We start from the raw sequence: 23,229 nt of genomic DNA on the forward strand, positions 1-23,229 counted from the left end.
AGCGCTGCCGTGTCATTCGTTGGTGCTGGGCAGGCAGCTTGCTCACAGGCAGCTCTCTGGAGGGAATAGAGTCATCTGGAAAGCTGAGGCACACATTTTTCCTGTGCTGCATGACAGTGGGGTATCACTTTAAATAGGTTTTCTTGATGCGATTTCCACTGTTCACTATCCCCTTGGGATTGTGGCGCGTGTGAGGCAGGCGGGGCAGGTTTCCTAGGAGAGAGACAGTGCAGCACTGTGCCTGCTCACCCCCCTGTGTCCCCAGGGCCACGTCACTGCTGTCTCACTCCTGGCACAGCACTGTGACATCCCTCCCTGGCATAATCCGCCTGCGGTGCTGGAAACCTCGGGAAGCTGGGAGAGTGTGGAGAGAATAAAAAGATGCAGCTCTAAAAGGGTTTTAGGGGTGTCAAACCCACCAGGGCTGAGCAGGAGTTCAGCCCAGACCCTAGCACAGATCCCTGCTGTGGGATGAAGATGTGTTGTGGGGGTGTTGAGAGGAGACTCTCCAGCAATGTGGTTTCAAGAAGGAGAGGAGGAGAAGCCATCCATGGGTCAGGCAGCCCTGGCTACCCCCAGAGCTGTTGGAATTTTTCATCCTTCTCCCTGTCCAGGGATGCTTGTTTGGGTTTTCTGGTGGGTCATTCCTAGCTATCAGGACACTCGGGGGTTAATCTCAGCATTTCTCCACTCTTTCAGCAGAAGGACAGCAAGTCCTTGCTGTGTTTTGTTTTTAATCAGTTGGCCAGTTCAAGTAAAGCAATGTCAGAAAAAGCATCTTCCAGTGACAATATGATTAATTTCTTCTTATGGAAAAATAACAAAAAGAGTTGGGTATTTCCCCCCCCCCCTTTTTTTTGCCATTACCTGCAGATGGTCTGACAGTAAAGAACCTATGATTAATTGCACCAAATGAATTATAATAGACACCATTTTTGGCACCATCTGTATTTCATATGATTTTGTTGTTATCTCATTGGCTCCATGCAGAAAAATTATCTCCAAGACCACTGTAAGGAATGTTAACTTCCTTTCCTTATTACAGATTGATCTTTGATATCTGCTTTTCTCCAGGAGCTCTTTTATTCCCACAAGTGATACAAACCTTTTGCTGTTTTCCATATATTACACTTAAATAGTTCAATACCTTTGGAAGCCCATATGGGAACATTTAATAAAGACTCAATGATTGCTGTATTTTGAAGGTTATATGATATGAGAAAATCATATATTGTTTAATAGTTGAATATATCTGTGCTGTTGATTTCAGATAAACCAATATTTTTTAATAATACTGAGAAATGATACCTTCTTTTTGTTGTTTATGTCCACTAGAGTGTGAATATTTTCCCTTTTCCCTGGTTTCCAGTTAAATGGATTTTCAATCTCTCTGAAATTTCTGCCCAAGTCTCAGCAATATTTGCTTAAGAGTAATCAGAGTATTACCCAAATCTCTGTTCAAAGCAACAGTGCCCTTACCAGTGGTAAGCAATAATTGGATTCTTTTCAGAGCTGTAGTGAAGATTCGCTGTAATAACAAGAGAAGAAATACCAAATGATAACACCACTTGTCTTCAGCACTGTAAGCCACAGCACTTTCCACAGGATAGTTTTAATATCTTAGCATATTATGGATACTGAGTGAGAAAGGCAGATCTGGGGAATAGATGCTGCCTTGCAGTTTGGGGTGATGCATGTGTTTATGGCAGGGGAGTTCTTTTATTATAAAATCCTTAAGGTTGGAAAAGACCTCTAAGATCACAAGTCAAATGGTTAACTCAGCACTAAACCTTATCCCCAACAACATCCACATGCCTTTTTGTAAATTACTATTATTATTATCAGTATTGTTATTATTGAAGTACTTTTGTCAGGGTGTGATGCTCTCTATGTGTACCCAGGGCAGTGCTCACCTGCCTGCAAGGTGAGTTTCAGCAGGTGCTGCCTCACTCACACAGTCACAGCCCAAAACATCCTCCCTTGGTGGCTGGGACACCTCCATGTCCCCAGTCCCTGCTCACACAGCCTGGCCCCGGGGTGCAGGAGCAGCATTCCCAAGCAAATGCCAGTGGGGTTTCCTAGAAGACAAATTGGAAACCATTTGGGAGAGCAAATCCATCCCCACCCGGTGTGGGGTGAGCCTGATTGCCTCCCTCTCTGCTTTTAATTGTAATGAATTATCTGGCTCAGCACAGCGGGGTGCTGAGACTCTTGGCTGAAACTTGTGTAATTCACCTAAGTGTTTACATAAAAGCCAAGTAAATGTTAAGCTTCCTACAGATTCCAATATACATGAAGCCTTGTTTGTATTCAGTTTGAGAGACGGGGGAAGCAAAGCAGCCCATATGGCTGTGCACTGGAGCAGGGAATGTGTGTGTCTGTGCATACACATGCACAGGTCTCTTGTGGCACTTCAGAACAGGGTTCAGTGGTGGATGTGGTAGTACTAGTTAGTGGGTGGACTTGATGATCTTAGAGAACTTTCCCTACCTAAATGATTCTATGAATTGCACATGTTAAAATAAAAATCTTGACCTTTAATTTTCCCTTGGAGTGGGTTTTGTAGTGACTTGTCTGCTTACTCCACCAAAAAAAAAAAATCTGTATAATTTGGTTTATTAAGAGAAGCTCAAGGATACAGGGGAGTTTTTGCCTGTTGACCACTAAAAAAGAGACCTGTGCCATCAAAGCCACCAGTGTCCTTTGATGTCCTCCCATGTGCCTATATCATTCTTGTAATTACTACAAACGAGCCTCCTGCAGCCCAGGCTGCTGTGTAATTCTAGCCGAGGCTGCTCGCCAGATGGGATCCTTTCTGGGCAGCACCTTGGCAGTGTCTGTCCCCACACTGTGACAGGAAGCATGTCACACAAGCAGGATGAGATGTTGGTCCTGACCTGTGATGGCACCTGGGTGTGGAGCAGAGCTCCCTCAGCCTGGCTGTGCCCTGGTGGGCTGAGAGGTGACCCCTGGCTCTGACACAGGCTCTGCCCTGCAGAGCTCCAGCTCTCTTGGCTTCCCCTTGACGCGAGAGGAGCCGAAATTTGTGATGCTGTGCATCAGCCAAGCCCTAGTTATTGTCCTGATGAGGCCAGGTTTGCTTTGAAATAACCAAACCAAACCAGGCTGTTAGAGATTTTGCATTAAGATAATTCCCTGGGCACGGTGCAGCCAGGAGATCTCTGTACCTGGATGTAATTTATTTTTAGAAGGCATGTTTAGGTGCATAATGACCTCATTACCGTGCCAGTTGCAGCCCTGCGTGTTTAGGAGTAGTTAATTGTTTTCATTCCCTGTGCACAGCCCTTTGAGTGGATAGGGTAAAAAAGGGAGGTTGTGTGATGGGAAATAATAAAGAATGCTGAGGCAGAAAGCAAAGTGCTTGTCTTGAAGCATCCCTGTAAGATTCCTTCCCTAAAGCATCCCAATATTCAGGGAACTTGCAGTGTTTTGGAGCCCTTTCCTCCAAAGAGGAGAGACAGCTCCTTCCATTGCCTTCTGAGGAGCCACAATTTTTTCCTCTCAGGTTTTTCTGCTGAGAAAAAAATGTTTGAAAGGCAACCTGAGCTCCCTTTCATCAAATGTCTGGAAGCTGGGGATTGAGGAGGGAGACTGAGACAGTGTGCACACTGCCCCTTCCTAGCTTCTCCCCAGGGATTTCTGTCATGTCTGCTTGCCAAAATCTCGAGGTGTCTCTGCCTTTTCCTAGAGAACCCCCCCAGCAAAGAGAGTAGCCAGCTGCACCCTTCCCTCCTTCCCCCTCCCAACCTCATCTCTTGTCTCTTAAGTTATCAGTTGTTATCATCTCTTAGGCAACAAATGGGACAAAATTCCCTGAGAGAAAGGGGGAAAAAAAAGGGAAAAATCCTAACATCTCCTCACTGCTCCTTTGGAGGAAAGAATGTATAAAAGCAGGTAAAATAGAGAGGAAAGGAAGGGGAAAAAATACTTATGTTTCTCTGGCAGTGGTTTTCTAAGGAGCCTTGATTATTCAGCAGCAGTGGAAAAAAAATATAGAAGATGTAAATAATCTTCAGGATTATGCTAAAGCCAAGCTTCAGTCATTTTCCTGGAAAAAAAAATGCATGAAGTCTGTGCGTTTAATAACGATCAACCAGAATTTCTCTAGGGCTTCTTATATTTTCATTAAAAGGATCAGTTGTCTTGAAGAGAAATGGTAATTCTGATATCTACAAATACCCTTTGGTTGGGAAGCATGTGGTTCAGGTTGGTGTGCTTCTGTGATTGGACTTCTTCTTCCCCTTTTCTTTTCGTTGTACTAATGTACATTCACATCCATGGTTACACACTGAAGTGATCAAAAGCAAAGGGTTGGTTTATCATGAAATGGCAAACCAGGGCTGTACTTTGCGGTGCAGGATGTATCAAGATAAAAACACAACATGATTTTTAGCTTTCCCTGTGTTTATGTTTGCTGCCAGAGGTACTCAAGTGATTTTTCAATGTGTATACATTACAGTCAGGTTTTCAAAAAAAAATTCTAGTATCTCTTGAAATCTATACAGGATCTTACCCTGCTGGGCTTAATTTTAGACTATTGAGTTTATCGTTCAAGTAGAAAAAAATGAGTTTGTTGTGTGTATTTAATCAAGTGCAGCAAAAAAACTTCACCGGCATCGTTCATCTTCACAAGCCAATTTTGATTTCTATTTTGTAGAAAAACCCTACCCCAGTAAAATGAACTCATTTATTGTGCAGATCTGATGGCACCAAGATTACAGCTGCTGGCAGGTATTGGCTGGTTTATGGGGACACTCCCCATATGGATTTTTGTTTTTATGGACTTTCAATGTTGAGAACTGTGTGTTTAATCACTGCAGAAATGCCGGGAGCCAAGGATTTAGGGATGCTTGAAAAAAAGGGAAAGTGCATGGCGTTCCCATTGCAGCTTCCAAAACACGAGATGTGCTGCAGATGCCTGTGGCTGCTGGATCACCAGCAACTGGCAGGGTTTAGGATGCTTATGCATCCTTAGGCAGCTTTTATCCTTCACATCCCTTTGCCCTCCTGGGAAGCCCCATCTATGGAAGAGGCACTCATCGCTTTTGTGGTGAGCCCAGGTGTGGTAAAGCAGTTGACACGGGGCATGAAGGGGTTCTGTGGTCCTTCTCTGCTCAGCTCCTCTCCATTCCTCAGGCTCTGGCTGTTCCATGGAGTGCGGTACCTGAGGTGATGAGAGGAGGGTGAAGAGGGGAATTGTCCTTCATAACTCATGGCAAGGAACCACTTGGGCCAGCAATGAGTGCATCTCTTCTGAGTAGGGCACAGCCAAGGTTACGCTTCTCAGCAGACAAGGCTGCAGCTGAAGCTTCTCTGGGGGGAACCCTATTGGCTGCACTACAGAACATTTTAGTATTTAATAAATACTTGAAGAAATGTCATGATTGCCAGTTTGGTGGCGCACAGGTAGTTGAGAAGGTACTTTGGCTGTGGTAGTGGTCACACATGCAAGCAGCCAGTGAGGTGCCTGGCTGGCATGGCCTGAGCAACAGGCATCCTCATGTGGGCAAATTTTGGGCAGGTAGGCATAAAAATCCATGTCCCAGGAGTGGGGTTAGTAGAAATACTTGGCTTTGTATCAGATAGCCCTTTGTGTGTGGGAGAGGCTCTGATTTATTAGTGCAAGGGCTTGTCAAGGTGGGGCAGTGGGGCTCACATTGTTCACAAACAAATTCCGGTCATCACTACTCAAACACCTGTCTGGGGTTTGTTTCCAGCAGCCCTTAACTCAAGAAGCAGCTTCTGTCCCTCCAGGTTAAGACATAGGCAAAGACCTGGCAGGGGGAGAAAGAAGTTATGTGTCCTAAGCTGCAGGAAGGGAGCACTGGTATTTTTCATAATTTGAAGTGCTAAATCCATAATCTTCCCTAAACACCCTGGCTGTCTCATATATCGTATATCTGTGGGCTGCTACAGCAATATATTCTTCAGGTCCAGATTTGCCAGGGGTGATGGCTTGTGAGCTATTGTGGCAATACAAAAAAAACAAAACAAACCCAAAGCTAACAAACAAAACAAAACAAACCAAAACAAACAAACAAAAAAAAACCTTGGAAGGGGGCAGGGAGGGTATGTGATGCCAAGTGGAACAGTTCTGTCTCACCAGTCTTGAAGAGAAATGATGGAACACTGAAGGAGACAGGCTCCATAGCACAGATTAATGTGCAGTGTTTGAAAGTAGCCAAGAACATTTTATACACACATGACGAGGCTGGAAGGAGCTGGTGGCTCATCTCTGCAGAAACCATTCCTTTCCCTAAGAAAGCATTTAAAAAAAAAAAAAAAAAAAGGAGAGTACAAAGGTCTCCAGGAGAACTCAGCTGCTCAGGCAGTTTAATTGGCTGGAAGTAGAGCTTTACAGTTGGGATTAATATGAATATTTCTTAATAATGTGTAGTGACACATTGTCAGGAGTTCCAGGGTCAGGACTGCAAGGCTGCACAGTGGTTGCAATGAAAATTCTTACCTTTTCCTTCTGGTTTTTATTACTACAGTAACTCCCAATAGTGTGTATTGAAAGGAAGATGTTGTTAAGTTGGTTTCTTCATTTATTCCTGTGCAACTAGTGAAAAAAGTGGAAAGATGAGAGGAAGAAATGATGATAGTGATGCAGTGATGCCTGCATTGTGGATTGGCTGGTGGATCCACACAGGTTTTGACCTGCACATGGGGATGTGCAGTGCATCAGTGTAAACCTAAGCAAAACCCACCAGAAAGCAAGTAAAAGTGATTTAGCAGTGCTTGAGGTGGCTCAGAAGGACCTGAGACCATTCGTGTTTTTACAAGCATTTTTCAGCTGGCCTTACTGCCTTTTATCTCTGTGGGTCTGCCCTGAGTGACTACCAGCAAGGGTTGCCTGCAGGGAGGAGGTGGCTGTCCTGTCCCTGCTCCCAGGCAGCCAGGGGATGTCTGTGGGTTATTTTGCTGCTTCTGCTTTTTTTTCCTTTTTTCCTTCTTTCTCTCACCTTCCCTTCCCTCCTGGTAATTTCAGAGCCCGGTAATTTCAGTTCTGGGAAGCCCGCCTCCTTGATCAGCATGTGTAATTGCCACCAGCCCTAATGGGATGCACTCAGAAGAACATTTCTGTAATTTCCCTGCACTCCCACCTTCCCTTGCCCCTCTCCAGGAGTGATTGCCTCCACAGCTTTATAATCAACATCAAAACCACAGAAGAGAGGTTCCTGTGCCTGGAGCCACTGCAGAGCAGTGAGGCTGAAGCCTTCCCTGCTCTCTCTAAAGCCTGTGCCTCTCTAAATTAGTGGCACAACAGCGAGCAGCGAGCACACAGCTGATAAAAGTCTCAGCGAGGCGTTTGTTCCTGTAATGGCTGTCTTTTGTGCATAGATAATTCTGATAGAGTTAGACTTCCGAAGCCCACTGTCATCAGGGTGGAGTGAGCTGACCTGTTAATCATAAGGGGAATTAATGGGAATTACAGCTGCTGGAGCCCCCCTCTCTGCAGAGCTTGGTTCAGGGGTAGCACTGGAGGGGAATTCAGAAACGAAGCAGCGTGTGTTGTCCTTAGAGCTGCAGATAAAGTGGCAGCAAGGCCATTCCCTGGGGAGATGGGAGGTGTGGAGGAGATAAACTCCAGGAGCACAAACACCAGATTAACAGCCTAATTCTCAGAAGCATGAGCACACATGCATTTTCATTGCATCCACTTGGTAACTAACAGAGACTTTTAATTTAGCAAAGAGAGAGACCAGAGCTGCCAGGATTTGCAGCCTTTCTGGTGTCTGTATCCAAAGGACACCTAGGTGGGATGATCCTGCATTACCTCTCTTGATGGGACTTCTGTGGTGTAAGTTGATTTAGCACCATTGATGTGAAGTGAACTGAAATTCAAAGGATTCTTGCTGGTGTTTCACCCCATCTGAGGTCCTGACTATCTGCAGATATTAGCAAACAGCTACTACATAAACTCTACCAAGCATTTCCTCCAAGTTTTCTTTTTAGGATAACCTGCTTTTAAAATGCCATATATCCATGCAGCCTGCAGAGATTAAAAATGTTTATCTTATCCATGCAGAAGACTCATAAAGTCAGTAAATGTGCTTTATATTGGTGTTTCTCAAAGGAAGGGCTGATTATCTGGTCTCAAATATCCAGAATGTGGTTGTTGTGTGCCTGAGTGTGTGTACTCAAGAGCTCTCTGATGAGTAGTCAGACAGGCTGCTCAGACAGACCACACTTAGGAATTTGTGAAGAATAACACAGCAAGTTGCATTGAAATGCTGTTGTCATTGTGCATTCCAAATGCATGTGCCAGGGCGTGGAAGAGAGGACAGCAATTAGTCCTGTTAATAATGAGTATGGTGCTGGGAAGGGAAAAATGATGATAGAATGAGTTGTTTCTTTTGTAACAGTAAAAGGAAGGTAAATGGCATTTGCCCAGTTCCGTGTATGCACTTCAGGAGGTTTTAAAGTCTGCTTATCAGTTTGGGTACTAATTGATAGGGAGGAGGGGCAGGTTTGATGCAGAGCTAGCAGCAGGTTTGTACTTTGGGAAGCATGATGAAGTAGTCCTCTTCCAGGTCTGCTGAAGAGAGATGCCCTGAATGAAGGTGGTGTCCTTGCCCAGCACAGGCACTGATGGGACCATGGGCACCCCTATGCTGTGCCAGCCAAGGAGGAGTTTGTTTCTCTGTGTGGATACAGCCTTTACTAAAGTTTTACTGTGAGGTTGCAAATGAGGGTGTGAAAGTCCCCATGCAGAATACATGCTCAGGAAAGGGTGAGCACCTTTCCAAAATAATAAATTTTGGGATCTTCAGGATGTCATTCAAGGATTTAAGACCAGGCGAAAAATTACATTACATAATCTCTGATGGTGCTGTCTCTGGCTCAGCTGAGGCTGGCACCAGGTGGCACAAGGGTGGCTTTAACTGTGTGTTTGTTATGGACACGCTCAGAAGGTCCCTGTTTGCTGTCCCATGTCTAGTGCTGAGGTGCTACTGCTCACCTACCACACAACCCAGGTTAAATGACACAGTGGGGAAAACTCAGACTTGCAGGGGAGGGTGGGGAGAATATATTTTGGGTAGTCTGTCAGTCAGCTTGACACTAATTGGTTGCAGTAAGTAATCGTTCTCCATGTAAATTAGGCTCCAATTTCCTCTGTAGTCTGTCTGTTTGCTGTGTGGGCTTCGGTCTCTAATTAGGCTCTCACGTGGCAAACCTGGTTTGTAAGCTGCTTTTGTTCCTGGAGAGCCAGGCTCAGCCCTCCCCGAGGCTGCCAGTGCTCTTCCAGACCCGCTCCCCAGTGGAATGTTTCTTAGATTAACACTGCCAAGTTCTAAGTTCTTCTTCTAACGTACATTTTGATTACTTCTATATTTAAAGCTTGCAGTGGTGGTGGGGTTAGAATGCAAAGAGGCTTATTGGGCTTGCAGTGGGAATACCCCTCCGAAATGCTTCCTCTGTGTTCCTGGAAGCCCTGCTCTCTCCTCCATGAATAGACCTCATTGAATCCCCAGCCTGTGCTAGGGCTGGGGCAGCTTGCCCACATCTGGATTCTGCTGCCTGTCTGCTGGGACACCTGGAGTGCAGACCACTGGCTCCCCCCTCGCTTGGAGGAGCTGTGTGAGCGCATTCAGAGGTCACCCAGATGCCAGCCCACGCTCTGGAGCTGCTCCAGGGTTGCACATCTGTAAGTGAGTGCAGCAATGTGCAGTTGCACGAGAGGCTTTTAGACCTGCCTGTTGGTTGTTTGCAAATGAATGCAGGTTTCCAGGTCGCTGCCTGTAGCCCTGTGCTTTCTGGGACCAGAAACACAGAACCAGTGCAGCCAGAGTGTCAATCAGGGTCAAGCATCTAGGTGTGTGTATAGCAGAGAGAGATGTGTCTCTACAGTCATTGTCTGTGCCATGCTGAAAAATAAAAGGCAAACCATATGTTTTGGCCAGACAGGCTGTTTGCCAGCAGCACTTTATGATTCAGTTACCTTTATGATTCCGTTTCTTTTGTGAAATTCAGTATAACTTCAGGACCCATGTGCTGATGGTTTCTGCAAACCTCCGTACGTGTTACAGTCCTGCCCCAGATGTGACAGGAGCACTGGCAGGCTTTCTTACAAACAGTGCTTTTATTGGCATCCTGATATTTACCATGCTGATTTTTGATCTGGTGATACAGGCTGAGAGTTGCCAGCTTTCTTCAATGCTCTCACATGGCTGTTAGTAAGTAAATAAGAAACTTTTTTTGTCAGAAAGAGGTGAAATAAATTTGAGCGTGGGGGTGGTTTTTTTATTGCTTCTCTTTGTGTGATTTATACATTGGCAAGGTAACTTTGCTTTCACACTGCTAGTCAAAACTGGGAAGGATGTTGCCTCTGCAGGGAGCTACATTTGGGTGAAGGGACAGGATTGGATCGGGGTTTAGGATTTTCACCAATAAGCTAAAGCTGCGGTGGGCGTCGCTCCGGCAGCGCCAGGGCCCTGCCCTCCCCAGATGACCACAGCTGCTGGCAGGGCACAGGCAGCCCCAGCTCCAGGGATGCTCCAGGGTCTGTCCTGCCGCTCCTTGCCTCTGTCCTCACCCGTTCCATGGGGCTCTTCCAGCCTGTGAATGCCTGTTTAGCCGGGGTAAGTAATCGCGCCACGTTTACAGCCTCTGAAAGTATAAGAGGCTTTAATGCTCTACAAATGTTTGCATTAGGAGATGGTTTTCTCTTTCAGCTCTGGTTCCTGCCTGCCTTTGCGAGCATCGGTTCCCTTTGCAGGCAGAGCCCAGGGGCTGTCGGGGGCCAGGCACTGGAGCAGGGCTGTGCTCTATCCTCTGCTAATATTTGGCTGAATATCCGGACACAGTAAAACTTTTCCTTGATGCAGACGTGACTTCTGTCGCCAGTCCCTGAGCTGCTCCTGCGTTTTCACTCTCTTTAAAACCCATGAAGAGTAAAACCCCGCGGGAGGCTGCAGCTTATCTTCAGCTCTGAGTTTCCAGACCTGCTGTGTGTCTTCTCAGCTGTTGCAAGGATATGTGTGGAATGACAGAATGCGGATTTTTGGGTCTTTGGCAGCTGTGTTTAATGCAGGATAAAGGGGTTTTTTATCTTTGGGATGTTGGATTTCTTATGCCTTTGTTAATATGAATTCAGGAGAAAAACTCCAATTTTTTTCAGGCAAAACAAAAGCTTCTTTTGAAGGAAACTAAGTGTTCTAAGTACTTAATCGACTTGCCGAATTCAGTTGCTTTAGGATAATTTAGGAATTAAACAGAAGGAGGCTGTGTTAGTAACAAACTGCGGTTTTGGTTGGAAACAAGGATTCATTCCTGCTGGAGAAGGCAGAGGAAGCCGCAGCCTGTGGGCAGAGCTCCTGGGTCTGTTTGCTAGGCGGGGGGGTGGGGGTTTAACAGCATCCTCTATTTGCCTTTGTTTAGGCAGTGCAAATTATTTGTGTACTTTAGGATTCCTTCCCTCCTTCAGCAGATGTTTTGTCTGTGCAACTGGTGGAATAATTAGTGAGAGACGTGGCACTGGTGTGCAAACACCCCTTGGGGGTGGGTAGAGAAATCCCAGAGTCCATCCTGGGAGCAGCTGGCTGAGGAGCACGATCAGCACAAGATGCCAGAAGCAAAATTCATATGGCCCAATGTATTTGAATTTATTTCTGCAGAGGGTTTGTTCTCCCCACTGCCAAAAGCAGGCGGAGGCTGCTTCTTAGGGCAGAAGACCCTGCTGCTGCTGCTTATTGCAAATTTCTCTCAACATGTGAATCATTCACTTGGGATTTTTATGGTGGTGGCTGGGGATGATTAAATGTTCAGACTGTAGGAAATTACCAGGAGATTTGAGTGTTTTCCTTAGTGGCTTTGGCCCCCATGGAGGGGTGGCATGGGAAGCTCTCCCTGTGTGGATCAGGCTGACTGTGGATTTTGAAGTCTCAGGTTGAGTGAGCATGTTTTAGCTCAGCTGCCATTTAAGTAATGGCAGCAACATGCTGCTTCCTCTAATGATCTTGATTTAAGTTATCGGTTATTTCCTTAATTAGCTACTTCATCTACTTACACCTTAAATTACTCTATTTGCTCACCCAGAGAAGGGGGGAAAAGTTCGGTTTTTTTTTTTTCTCTTTTGAAGGGTGGCAGTGGAAATGTGCCGGCATGTGCGGTTCTGACTCCAGGAGATGCTGGTGCTTCTTGTGGGCTGACTCTCCTGGCAGCATGAATTAGAAATGAGGTGTAGATGTGCATTTATTCCTGGCATCTGTGTCATGCAGACAAACAAAATGAGTTGAAGTGGTCCTTTGAAAGCCCTGTTTGTGTGTATTAGCTGGACTGAGACTGGGGTTGTGTCTCAGGACCAGTTCCGATGGGGATAAGGCACCTTTTAATCGCCAGTGGTCTTTACATTTCCCATGCATTAGCACATGGCACTGTGTTGGCTGCCCAATGTCTCCTCACAGCCCTTCAAAAGCAACCTCTCCAGCTGGCACCAGTTCCTCACCAGTATTTCCCACACACCATCCTCTGCTGCGCTTTTTCCTGCATCTCAGAGAGACTCAAATGTTTCTCTTCAGAGACTCCTTGTGATACGTGTGGCAGCAGCCCGTGCTTCAGACCAGCCTTTTTGTTCCTGCTTTAGCACTGTTTATTACTTTAATGATATTCCCTTCGTTAGCCTTAGCTTCACACTCTCCCTGGTGCAGAACTCGCTGAAACACATATTGCATAATGAGCCTGCTTCCATATTTAAATCAGAGGGACAAGAGCTGGGACTCTCCCAGCTAAAATGGAACTAAATGTTTGCCCTTCAGTTACATTGAAGCATCTGTGCCAAAAAATTATGTATTTGGGAGGAATTACCAAAAGTTCTGACGTACACAAGCTTTAGTCCTTTGATTCTTCTACATTTTTAGCCGTTTGGCATGAATTTGGACTGTACGACTTTCCTCTGTCAGAGGAAACATTTCCCATGGCCTGTGTGAAAGGCAGAGCATTGCCCCGCGAAGCAAAACCACAGGGAGCAGCACAGACGTGTCTCCAGCACCAGCATTCACTCCAGCTGGGACCTGCTTGGATGGCAGTGCTGGAAATCCCACGTGTCACGTTTGGCAGCACACACAAACCCCCAGCCCCAGTGCTGCCAACTTGGCTGACTCTGGCCTCTCAGTGTTACTCTTGTGGTCTTGGGTATCCCAGGGGAATTGCAGCTTTTGGGTTGGTTTGTGAAATAGCTGAGGGTTTGGTGGGAAGGACTCAAATATGGGAATTCTAATGGTGTAGAAAACAAAATCCTAATATTTCTCTGTCGTGATTCCTAAATGATTGTCGTGATGTTGTGCAAGCAGGCATGGTGGATCTTGTGGTCAGCTGTGCTCTGGTCAGCATGGTCACTGCTATAGCAATGCCTCTGGGTGATCCATGTTCCCTGACTTGTCTGTCCTGGATTGCTTGTGTAACCTTGGACAAATCATGGACACCCTCCAAGCCGCAGATGAGGGAGAACAGCAGAGTTCCTGTTGCAGCTGTTCAGGAGTTGGTGTCAGAGCAGAGCCAGCCCCAGAGCAGTACCCAGGGATTCATGTATCCACAGGATACCTGCAGTGGACCCCCAGTGTCACAAGGACCTCCAAACACAATGGAAAAAGACAGTAAAACCAAATAAGCTAGACTCAAGAAGAAAATATATCGCAGGCTTGTCCCCTCTGCTTTTCTTCCTCTGCTGATCCTGGGAGGAGGTAGCTGAGAGGAAATATTTGCTCTTAACAGAGTTCGATTTCTCTTTGCATTCCTTGAAAATCTGTGTTTGGTTTTTGCCCTGTTGATGTTGGTTTATGCAGTGATGTTTCCAGCAGCTCGATTGTGTGGTTATAGTTCCAACTCTTGGTATTTCATGCAAAGATAAAAAAGAAAGAAAGATGGTACTGAGTAATGAGGTGGCTATTTAATCACAGCAGGACTCGCAGGAAAATGTGCATTAAGTATTTATGGGACAGTATTCATTAACATTTTCACTCTGTTGGCACTGGGCAGTTCAAGAAAGCTGCCGAGAGAATTGGAGTCTGTGTTGCACAGCCACAGACCTGGAAAGGGCTGCAGCAGAGGCAAGGCACGAACGCTGCCTTTGTTACCAGATGTGTCCCTCGTAGCTGGCGTTGCATTTGGAGCTGCAGCAGTGAGCAGGGTTTTGGTAGTTTCACTTACCCTTCTCAAAATGCTTGCGGTGAATATTTTAGGTCTGATTTTTCTGGCTGCCGTGTCTTGTGAGAGTGCAAGTGGCTGACACTGAACCCCTGATTTGCAGGCAGGCAATTAGAGAGATAAGCCTAAGTGACTTCATGTGTCTCCTTTTTAGATTGCTCTGAGTTGATGTAAAGGGCTGGGATTAGCAGAGATTGAGTTCTCAGAGTGCTGGAAACCAGCTGTGGCCAGGGGCCTCATCCAACAGGAGCTGTAGGTACCGAGTTACAGAGTGAGTTTTCTGTGGGCATGAAATGATGCCAGGAAGATTAGAACTGATGATAAAATGCTATTAATTCTTGCTTCATTAACAGCACAGAAGGTATCAAATTACTCTGGTGCTGTAAATCAAAAGGGTTTCTTATATTTGTTAAGTGAAGCTATTTAAATGGTTGAAATACTTTCACTTGCTGGCCATTGCATCCTCAGATACAGGATCACAGCAAAGTGTTTTAGATTTCCCACAGTGTTAATGGAAGTATTGAGCAGTAGCAGCCTGATGGTTTAAATTTTCCTTTGAGATGACACAGGGTCTTGTGTTAGATTTTAGGATGCCTTGTTCTGGACCAGTACTGTGAGCCCAAGACTGGTGTCAGGCTCATGTCAAAAGCTGCAGTAGTTGCACAGGTCTGCCAGATTTGGGATTAGGGGCTGAAGGACCATGATGCTGGCCCTGTCCAGCCACAGTGAGTGACATGCCCAGATCAGGCTATGCCCACAGGTGCCTCCCCTGCTGGAAAGTTCCTTTTAGGATTACTGTCATCAAGTAACGATGTCCTACTTTTTAACAAGTGTAAAAGGGACATACATACAGAGAGAGAATTACCTCCTTTACCTGAATGCCTCTTGGATAAAATAAATGTTAATCTTGACTAATTAGCAAATGGATTCAATGTGGATGTCTCTGTGATCCATTTATGTACTTGAAACCCCCCTTGATTTCCACTGGAACTGTTCAGCAGAGCAGCAAGTGAAAGGTCTGACTGTAGCTGTGCTCTTGGCTTCCTGATACCTTTCCCCTGTCCTTTGTATGAGAAAGGAGATCCTGATGGCAGTCAGGAGGGTGGTGTGGTTTGTGCCAGGCGTGCAGCACACAGAGCTCTCACTGGGCCTCAGCCTCTGCTTTGTTCTGTTTTTCACAGGATGCCTTGTGGCACCCCACATAGATGGCTTTGATTAATTTGCCTCTGACACTGCCTAACTGGTCATTCAGGGAACATTCAGCAAACCTCCTGGTTGCAGTTATTCCTGAACTCTCCCACCCAGCCTTGGCTTTTTCCTTTCATGAGGGGTTAAATTTACTCAACATAAACATTTTCTGCTCTCCGAGCTTGTCCTTATTTGTTGTCTTCATACTCTCATTTTCTTAAGCACAACAAGAAACAGTCCCTTGCTTGAAGAGCTTAGAGCTCATACCTCCAAACATATTCAAAGCAGATACTTTCTGAGTGTCTTAAGACCCACTAAAAATCATTGGGAATTGAATCCTTAACTACTGCCAAAATGTGCAGATACCCTGAGGATCTGACTGCTTCCCCTGACCACCTCCATGAGACCAAGGGATAGCAGAGAGGAAGTGAGAAGAGCATTCCCTCCTGGAGCTTGAGCACCAGAAATTACTCAGAATTAGTCTGGGTCTAAGCCACAGCATATTTTTGCAATTTAGGTCCTGTAGCTTGTCACATCAGCAGATTTGCAACCCTTGTGCTGACTGTGGATGTTGATCCAGACCCTAAAACTGGTGGAAGTTTCTTCTGTGCTATATATGCTCACTGCCAACTTTGTTGTGCTTCAAGATGTGAAAGGAAAGAACATCAGATAAATACCCATCAGTGGAGGATGGTTGTATATATCCACTGAAAATTATATTTGTCATGTTTTGCCATTTTGTGTAGAACAGCTTATCTCTGGGGCTTCAGGCACTTCAGAAAGTTGAGTATGGCAGGTTTGCCTCAACATAGAGGAAACAACGTTTTGGTCAAAGTCACAGGCAAAATCATAGTTGACATCAAAACTAAACCCAATTTCATGTCCCTTCTGTCAGCACACGGTGCTGCTCACTCAGGTGGAGGTGGAGAGGCTGGAAAAGCATGGATGTGCTCTGTTCTGTGTCTTGTGTGGAATGCAAACTATCAAAGTCAGAACTTTTTTCACGGCAGAGACGTTCAGAGTGCAGCAAGTGTCAAAATCCTTGGCCATGGTTGGTGCTGGTGCGTGCGGCAGACGCTCGGGGAGGGCAAGGCAGCTGTTGGGCTGCAATTGCTGCTTATTACACTAATTACAATCGTCTCGCTGGTATCTGAGCTCCCCTTCTCCTCCCCCATCTGTCGGGTTGGCCATCCATGGTTGCTCTTCCCTTTGAGATAGGTTTGAAGTGCTCATTACCCCAGAGAGCCTGACGGTGCTCCCTCTCTGCTTCTCTGTACTGACACAAGGGAATGGTCACAGTTTGTACAGAGAAGGGATTTGGGGGTTGAGCTGTTTGCCTTGAATTAAGGCCATGCAAAGGGGAGGTGTTGCCCTTACTCTGCAACTCCACATTTCTGAAAGTCACAGCCAGGTGAGCCACCCTGGTATGGAGCATGCCAGATTGTTTGAGATGGAGGGAAGAGGCCTTTCTTCCTACTTTTCTTTTTGCCCTGTACCAGTGCAACCAGGCTAACTGCTGGTCAGAGCAGTCCCCTCCAGTCAGGGCATGCTACAGGAAGATTCCCAGCTTTAACCCATCCATGATTTTCCAGAAATAGCTTCAACCCTCTGCTGCAGGAGCCTGGCTAATCCTGCCTTCAGTCAGCTGCTGAGCTGACCCCAAACTGCTGTTGTTTTGTTGCAAGGAGATACTGTAAGTTAAACACTCAGCAGAAAGAAAGCCCCACTCCTTGGATGCCCACCTGTTTTTTATTTCCCTGGGGAGGGGTTACGCCTTGTCACAAGGTGCTGGCTTTGCAGAACAGCCCAAAGAAGCTCAGCTTCCAAAGAAGCTGCATGAGCCACAAAACAATGGGACTCACTAAGTCTCCAGCAGCAATAGCTGCTTCTAAAAGGCTCATGTACTTAGTCTGCTTGTGTTTAGCAAACATCTTCACTTTGCCCTTTGAAGATAATGCTGCATGTTCGACACAGCTTGGTAGGAGAAAAAAGAGGAAGAAATGGCCCGTGGTTTGATCATGTTTAATGAACAGTGGCTGGTGGGAGCCATAGCATTCAATAATGCTGGTGTCCCCTGTTAATTGCCAGCAATTGGGTTTCTCCACTCCTCCTGGTGCTTGAGCTGTGGGGCAGGATGCCCTCATGGGCTCACATAAACCCCACAGCTGAGGCTCAGGCTGGTGGAAGGCCAGCAGCAGCCTGGCAGGGTAATGTGGTCTCTCTGCAAGCCATGCCTCAGTGTGGCTATGATGGAAACAACAGCATCTTACAGGATGGCTTTGAGCCTTCCCTAGGACTGTTTCCAGGTGTGTGGGTCTGGTCTGACACAGTGAGAAGGGATGCTCTTGTGACACTGCCTGCATTGGACCCATCCAGGGGAGTGGGGACACTGTGGGACCCCGTGGAGGAGGGAGCCAGGGTAGGAATCAGTGGCCACGTTTCTGGCCAGCCCTCTCCTGATGCAGCCTTAATCCCTCCCTGCAGGTGCTGATCCCTCTGTTCCCAGAGCAGACTATATAGTTGCATTTCCCTATAGATGATGATAAGATAAAAGCCTGGCCGTGTTGTACAAGAAGAGAAGAAGGTTTAGGGGATGACAGGCTGCTGCAGGAGGAAGGGATGCAGGTTTCCAGCTGCTGCTGAGGCTGCCTTTGATGAGGGCTGTGATTGATGCTGTGTTTGGAGCAGGCAGTGACGCGCTGACCTTTCCCTGACGGGCTGAGCAGCTCTAATGATCTTGATGGAGCTGGCGATTTGTGTATTGGGTTTGATGTACAAGGCTTGACACGGCATGGAGAGATGGGACTGGAGTATGACTGACAGCCCATTCCCATTAAGGATGGTGAGGCACAGGCTGTTCTCCAGTGATTCCTTTCAGTGAGAATGCTTTGATGAATTATATTGTAGCAGAGAAGTTTTGCTGTTAAATACCGTCCTTTTAATAGCTTCAAAGCAATTAAAAACAGATGAGATTGAAGTAACTTGCAGGCCAGAAGGCTTATCACTAAAAAGGCTGTCCAAATTACACACTTAATTAATATTTAGTGAATTATTTTTACTCTGACTTTAATGTTGAGTCCTGAGGCAGATAAAACAATGCAGTGGCTTGCATCTGGGATTCTCTTTTTCTGTAATTCAGCTGTATAAAATTTCAAACCCTGGACTTCTTGCAGGCAACATTAAAACCTTTTAATTTCCATGAGTTGAGCTGTGTATAAATCACACCCTGGTTGGCACATCTCGTGGGTGCTTGTGGCAAGAGTAATGAATTTCATGGTTTGTTATGAGCTACTAAAACCAACAGAAACACAGAAAGCCTGTTGTAATCTCAGCATATCGTTCAAGGAAGCAATTTATTCCCAAGTATGAACAAATGTCAAGCCACGATAACAAGTTGTTATTACTAATTAAAACAAAGGGAAGAATAGCAAACATCTCCTGTCATGTGTGTGCAGTTGCCAGGCTGTCTGGAGGGTACTGGAGCTCTATCCAGCTTCAACCAGTGGGACAGCCAGGCTGGGAACCTTGCCATTGCCTAAGACAGGACAACCCTCTGTGCATTCCAGGAAGGGCACTGGGCCATGATCCTAAGAGGGCTGGGGCTGAGAAACCACCCAAGCTTAAACAGAGATGCCACTTTTCAGAATTTTATTGTTTTCTGTGTTTTGGAGGATTATTTTAAAATCAAGGTCGGCTTGATTGTAGAAGTCTTGTGGAATTTGGGGTGTACTGAAACAGCACATGCTAGTCCATCTGCTGGCACCAGCTGGTTTTGTATTGTCCAGGGCCACTTCTTGTTCTCAGGTGTGAAATAAAAACCCATTTGGGCACCTTTCTTCCCACTGCCCTGTTGGGAAGTGAGGAGCCAGGTGCATTCCTGACCATGTCTGATTTCCCTGTGCTTGCAGATACACTGGGAAATTTAAGACCTGAAGACATTGCAAGCTCCTTCTTGTTCATGACCCAGCGTGCATGATTCCCTCCCTGACATCATATGAGAGAATTGACTGGATCCAAAAACATGCTGAATTTGCTACCTCCCTGTGCATTTAACACAGTTTGGGTGCAAGCAGCAAACAGGTCTTAGTTGGCTCTGTGTCTCCTGGGTGGGAGTAGAAGCATTGCCATCTCAGACCTTTGTTGGTGTCAGGGGACAGAGGTTTGTGCAGCCCTGCAGGACCTAACTGGGAGCAGGGGCTCATGTGGTGCCAGCCAAAGTGAGGGGAAGCACTGAAATCCTGCTGGCAGCACGGAAGATGGTCTGGTTTAAGGACCACCACCTTAAACTAGCACAGTCTGGTTTAAGGAGGTAAAAACCAGGCTTGTGTCACTTGTCGAGGACTGGGCTGGCTCAAGGCTGGCCCCTGAGCACGGAGATGGTCAATTCCCCTGGTCCTGGGGAATGCACAGCTTTGGTGGTAGGGCCAGGCAGAGCAGAGGAGAGATCAGTGACTTAAGGCAAGAAATCCTCAGTACATAACCACTGACCCGAAACACCCTGTTAGACAGGTTTGAAGCCAAAAAATAAAATAAAAATCATCTGATGTGACAGCGACCCTGACAGTGTCAGGCAGTGAGAAGGGCGGCAGCGAGGGAGTCCTGAGCTGCTGCCAAGGCACATGTCAGTGCAGGCTTGCAGGGTTAGTTGGTTATCCTGAAAATACATCTTCTATTTTGTGTAAATGGAAAATTAATTTGTTGCTGATCAAAGGTTTAGATCTTTGGACAACATACCACCAGATAAGCTGAAGATTTATGCATTTCCTTTGTAACGAGTTTTCAGTGAACACTTTATTGTTTGTGGAAAGGCCCCAAGAAAAAGATATGATTACAAAAATAGCTGTGTTGAGTTTATTTAGCTTAAATTACGATAGACTGCTTTAATGAGGCTTTTGTAGACATCATTAAAGGACACAATTAAAGTCTTCAGATGAGAAGCCTATCAGCCTAGCAAAGGGGAGAAAACCACGGGTGCATCTGGATTGTTCACATTCAGTTACAAATTTGATTTCAACATATAAAAGTAAAAAACATATTAGTGCCGAGTGGAAGCTGGAGGCTATGAAAGCCTTATTGTGTTAAGCTCTCTAAAGCTTCTTACATTAAGGTGATTAAAAAAAAAAAGAGAGAGGAAGAGATAGTGATTGATGAAACCCTGTTGTTGGTATGCTCTGTGTGTCACACTGGGGTGTGCAGTGCTGGGGTAGGGACGGTCAGTGGGTGAGGATCCTTTGGGGTGCCCTGCCAGGGAGGGGATTGGGGTACCAGGCAGTGATGCTCAGGAGCATCAGCACAGTGTGCTGATCATCCCTGCATTTGTGTGGTTCAGTGCTGCCAGAGGACATGGGCAGCACAGCGTGAGCTCATGGCCACACCTCACTGTCCAGCCCTGGCTGTGCACCAGAGGGTACCAGCCAGGGCCAGACCTGTCTCTCTGGGTGAGTTGGTAGGAAACACAGAAAATTGTCTCCAGAATCAGCTGCAGTGTGTATGGGCTGTGCCTCCCCTTCTGCGTCAGCTACTGCTGGGCTCGATGGTGTTTTAAAAACTAAATTCCCCCTTGCAGACTGACAGCACAGATCCTTACCCAAGGCTCTGCCAAAAATGAGTGGAAGGCAGCAGTGGTGACAGCCGGAGGACTGGCTCTGTTGTGGTTGGTCTCAGGCAGCAGCCACGGGAAGGTACAAATGGCAACCCTGAGGAGAAGTGGAGGAGGCCAAGTTTGGGGATTAATGATCTGTGTCTGATGCTGGTCTCTCTGCCTGTCTATCCCATTTTTATTTGAGATAAGGCATCCCTGCTTCTAGCACTGAGAGCCGTGAGGAAGCGTTTGCTGCCTTGCTCAAAAAGAATAAAGAAAAAACAAAGCTCATCTGCATTTGAAGTCCTGACCTGTATTTCATGACTCAGATTCTCCAAGGAGCTTTCCCCATACCTGGGGCACATGCTTGTGTGTCTCCTGAAGAGCCAGGTGTTTGGCTGGGCAGAGTGGGGCTGTACCCTGCCACATGGAGCCATTTCCCTTCCCTGTCACTAACAGCTTTTTGCAGTCATCTTGCCTTTCCCATCCAGTGTTTGCAAAGCTGTGCCCTCTCCAGCCTGTTGTTCAGCTGCTTAAAACTGCTTTGTGCCCAGGGACCACACTGGGGTCATCCTGTGCTGGCACTGGGCTGGGAGCACTGGCTCTGCCAGTGGGGATTGCTCTGCAAATTACAGGGTGAGTATGGGAACAGTGCAGGAAAAAAACACTGTAGTGTCCAATTCTGTATTTCTGTGGTCAGAAAGAGGGATGGGAAACTAATCTATTACTATGCCTGTGGCTGTGAGCCAGGATGGACTCAGTGGTGGTGGGGACCTTCAACCCCCCTGCCTCAGGACAGTCTGTGTCCCTGTGGGCAGCATTTTGGGGTGGCAGAGTCTGAAGCCTCTTGTGACATCCCAAGGTAGCAGTGCTGTGCAGTGCCCTGGTATGCTGCAGCAGAGGATGCTCACTAAATAATTCAGAAAGGCCACTTGATCTGACATTCATCAGGTTAGGAGCCCAGTGACCTTGGGGACACCAGTCTGCTGTTGCTGCGTGTGGCTCTGCTGTGCAGCCCATTGTCATCAGGAGAGTCAACATGGTCACATGGAACTCTATTGATTGACAGACAATCAATACATCAAGGTAATAAAACACAGCATTTATGAAACATGGGCTCTGCAATGATTTGTTAAATTAGCCATGGGTCTGAGTTTGTGCAAATGGCAGAAAGTTTAGAGTTGACTGGGTTTGGCTCCTTGTCATTAAAGCTAGCAACAAAGGGAAGAAAGATGGTGCTACATTTAGAGGCAGAGCTGTCTGTCTCACACCACTGCATTGAAGCAGGGGCTTCCTGCTCTTGATCTTTCTTTATTTTAGTAGCTTTTTACTTCTGGTCGTTTGCTTCATTGCTGGCAGTTGTCAGCATCCATCCTTGTAATGGTGCAAGTCCTTCACCTAACCTTTGATAATATGCCCCACCAGCTCAGTATTCTCCTTGCTGCCTAATGAAACACCCATTTCACCTGCATAATGTGCAGAATCCGTCAAGAAATGTTGTGTGCCTTCTGGAGTTATTCCAACACATGACCTTTTCACAAGCCTCACAGTGGGTAACGGTAATATGGAGCAATTGCCAGCAAACCGGCAGCTTTCAAAGCAGGAAGGCTCATTTCCATTTCCCTGAGACAGTTGTGTGTCCAAACGTTACACAGCTTCTGATCTGATTTCCTGTCTCAGAAGAGGCTGTTCGTTGGATTTTGTGGATATTTAGATTTGCAAGTATTGGAACAAGAGGTCTGTCAGGAGCGATGACAGTCAGAGACGCTGTTTGGAGACACAGAGCTCTTCTGCTCACAGCTAGCCCTGCAGCTCAAGTGTTACAGACATTGGTCTTTCACTGATCTTTTGCTTCCTTTTGTGATTCTGACACCCATTTAATCTTTGTGGATGAACTTAGAGTGAAAAGCTTGCAGTTCATGGTATGATCCCTTTGTGCAGATGATCAGTTGGCCAAGAAAGCCAAGCAGAACTCACCTTTAGGGTGGTTGGTTGTGTGGGGATGGCACTGCCACATGCCCTGGGGTGGGATCCTGTCAGGCTGGTGCAGAGTGATTGAAGCTGCTGTAGATGGTGGCACAGAGGGTGTTGTACAAGAAGTGTGGGGTTGGACACGTGCCTTGCCAACCTTTCCCCTGAGGGTGAGGCCAGCTGATGGAGACCCTTGGAGCACGAATAGAGACTTTGCTCCAAAGTGTTTGCAGCTAAAGGGCCTTTCCTCCTGGAAAGTTAATGACAATAACGTCAGACATTTTTACTCATTTTGGGTGAAAATGAGTGTCCAGAGGACG

At 46.4% G+C, this 23,229-nt stretch overlaps 1 protein-coding gene across 2 annotated transcripts in view; it reads left to right on the forward strand.

Annotated features, from left to right (window-relative positions):
- PRICKLE2 (prickle planar cell polarity protein 2) overlaps positions 1-23,229 on the forward strand; it is a 103,989-nt gene that overhangs the window by 35,393 nt on the left and 45,367 nt on the right. Inside the window, exon 1 of one of the 2 annotated variants that reach the window (XM_071439431.1) lies at positions 10,455-10,607. The exons of the other annotated variant lie outside the window; for it this stretch is intronic. The gene's annotated coding sequence lies outside the window, so the exon portion shown is untranslated. Of the gene's footprint in view, positions 1-10,454; positions 10,608-23,229 lie in introns of those variants that run through there. 2 annotated transcript variants of the gene reach the window in all.

This window comes from Agelaius tricolor, unplaced genomic scaffold, assembly GCF_023055355.1.
Source record: "Agelaius tricolor isolate 1412-34295 unplaced genomic scaffold, bAgeTri1.0.p SCAF_14, whole genome shotgun sequence".
NCBI classification, from domain to species: domain Eukaryota; kingdom Metazoa; phylum Chordata; class Aves; order Passeriformes; family Icteridae; genus Agelaius; species Agelaius tricolor.